Source organism: Camelus dromedarius, chromosome 15 (genome assembly GCF_036321535.1).
Source record: "Camelus dromedarius isolate mCamDro1 chromosome 15, mCamDro1.pat, whole genome shotgun sequence".
In the NCBI taxonomy this organism is placed as follows: domain Eukaryota; kingdom Metazoa; phylum Chordata; class Mammalia; order Artiodactyla; family Camelidae; genus Camelus; species Camelus dromedarius.
Window position 1 is genome coordinate 41,785,598 of NC_087450.1, and position 3,117 is coordinate 41,788,714.

The following is a 3,117-nucleotide window of genomic DNA, read 5'->3' on the forward strand; positions in this document are numbered from 1 at the left end:
ACACCATCAAGAATATGAAAATGCAACTCACAGAGGGGGACAAATTATTTTCATATCATGTATCTGATAAGGGACTGGTATCTAGAATATACGAAAACTTCTACAAACCCAATCAAAAATGAACAAATGATTTGAGTACTCATTTCTCCAAAGAAGATATACAAATGACCAATAAGCACATGAAAAGATGCTCAACATCTTTACCTATTAAGGAAATGCAAATCAAAACCACAGAGAGATACCACTTCACACCCATGAGAATGTCTATAATCAAAAAGACAGATGACAAGCAAGGATGTGGAAAAATTGGAACCTTCATTCATTGCTGATGGGAGTATAAAATGATACTGCCATTTTGGTAAAGCAGTTTGAGTTTCTAAAAATGTTAAACCTGGAGGGTACCATATGACCCACCAATTTCTCTCCTAAATATCTATCTACCCAAGAGAGTGAAAACATACATCCCCACAAAAACTTGTACATGAATGCTCACAGGAGCTTTTTTCATACTGTCCCCAAAGTGGAATGAACTTAAATGTCAATAAACAGGTGAGTGAATAAACAAAATATCACATATCTATACATTGGCATATTAATTGGCAATATAAAGGAACGAAGTATTGACACATGCTACATTTGGATGAACCTCAAATCATTATGCTAAGTGAAAGAAGCTAGTCACAAAAGACCACATATTGTTTGACACAATTTATATGAAATGTTCAGAGGAGACAAATCTGTAGAGACAGAAAAAAAAATTAGTAGTCGCCTAAGGCTGAGAGGAAAGGTGTGGAGTGAAGGGTCAGGGGTTGTGACTGCCAGTGGGTATAGGTTTCTTTTTGGGTGTAATGAAAATGTTAAAAAAAAAAAATAGGTTAAAGTGATGAATGCACAACTCTGTAATTATGCTAAAAATCAGTGAACTGCACATTTTTAACAAATGAACATTATGGTATATAAATTATATCTCAATAAACTGATTAAAAGATTAAAAATAATACATTTTTACTTTATTTTAAACTTTTTTTATTCAGTTATAATCATTTTACAATGTTGTGTCAAGTTCCAGTGTAGAGCACAATTTGTCAGTTATACATGAACATACATATATTCATTGTCACATTTTTTTTTTTTTGCTGTGAGATACCACAAGATCTTGTATATATTTTCTTGTATAATCTTGTTTATGTATTCTACATTTTGAAATCCCAGTCTGTCCCTTCCCACCCCCTGCCCCCTTGGCAACCACAAGTTTGTATTCTATATCTATGAGTCTGTTTCCATTTTGTATTTATGTTCTTTTTTTTTTAGATTCCTCATATGAGTGATCTCATATGGTATTTTTCTTTCTTTTTCTGGCTTACTTCACTTAGAATGACATTTTCCAGGAACATCCATGTTGCTGCAAATGGCGTTATGTTCTCAGTTTTTGTGGCTGAATAGTATTCCATTGTATAAATATACCACATCTTCTTTATCCAGTCATCTGTTGATGGACATTTAGGCTGTTTCCATGTCTTGGCTATTGTAAATAGTGCTGCTATGAACATTGGGTACATGTGTCTTTTTGAAGTAGGGTTCCTTCTGGATATATGCCCAGGAGTGGGATTCCTGGGTCATATGGTAAGTCTATTCCTAGTCTTTTGAGGAATCTCCATACTATTTTCCACATTGGCTGTATCAAACTGCATTCCCATCAGCAGTGTAGGAGGGTTCCCTTTTCTCCACAGCCTCTCCAGCATTTGTCATTTGTGGACTTTTGAATGATGGCCATTCTGACTGGTGTGAGGTGATACCTCCTTGTAGTTTTGATTTGCATTTCTCTGATAATTAGTGATATTGAGCATTTTCTCATGTGCCTATTGATCATTTGTATTTCTTCCTTGGAGAATTGCTTGTTTAGGTCTTCTGCCCATTTTTGGATTGGGTTGTTTGTTTTTTTCTTATTAAGTTGTATGAGCTGCTTATGTATTCTGGAGATCAAGCCTTTGTCAGTTTCATTTGCAAAAATTTTCTCCCATTCCATAGGTTGTCATTTTGTTTTACTTATGGTTTCCTTTGCTGTGCAGAAGCTTGCAAATTTAATTAGGTCCCATTTGTTTATTGCTTTTATTTCTATTGCTTGGGTAGACTGCCCTAGGAGAACATTTTTGAGATGTATGTGAGGTAATGTTTTGCCTATATTTTCTTCTAGGAGGTTTATTGTATCTTGTCTTATATTTAAGTCTTTGATCCATTTTGAGTGTATTTTTGTGTATGGCGTAAGGGAGTGTTCTAGCTTCACTGATTTACATGCTGCTGTCCAGTTTTCCCAACACCATTTGCTGAAGAGACTGTCTTTATTCCATTGTATATTCTTGCCTCCTTTGTCAAAGATGAGTTGACCAAAAGTTTGTGGGTTCATTTCTGGGCTCTCTATTCTGTTCCATTGGTCCATATGTCTGTTTTTGTACCAATGCCATGCTGTCCTGATAACTGTAGCTGTATAGTATTGTCTGAAGTCTGGGAGAGTTATTCCTCCAGCCTCTTTCTTTTTCTTCAGTAATGTTTTGGCAATTCTAGGTCTTTTGTGGTTCCATATAAATTTTACTAGGATTTGTTCTAGTTCTGTGAAATATGTCCTGGGTAATTTGATAGGGATTGCATTAAATCTGTAGATTGCCTTGGGCAATATGACTATTTTAACAATATTGATTCTTCCAATCCAGAAGCATGGGATATCTTTCCACTTTTTAAAGTCTTCTTTAATTTCCTTCATCAGTGGTTTATAGTTGTCCATGTATAAGTCTTTCACCTCCTTGGTTAGATTTATTCCTAGGTATTTTATTACTTTGGGTGCTATTTTAAAGGGGATTATTTCTTTACTTTCTTTTTCTGTTGATTCATCGTTAGTGTAAAGAAATGCAACTGATTTTGGAACGTTAATCTTGTAACCTGCTACCTTGCTGAATTCTTCGATTATTTCTAGCAGTTTTTGTGTGGACCTTTTAGGGTTTTCTATATATAGTATTATGTCATCTGCATATAGTGACACTTTTACTTCTTCTTTTCCAATGTGGATCCCTTTTATTTCTCTCTCTTGCCTGATTGCTGTGGCTAGGACTTCCAAGACTATGT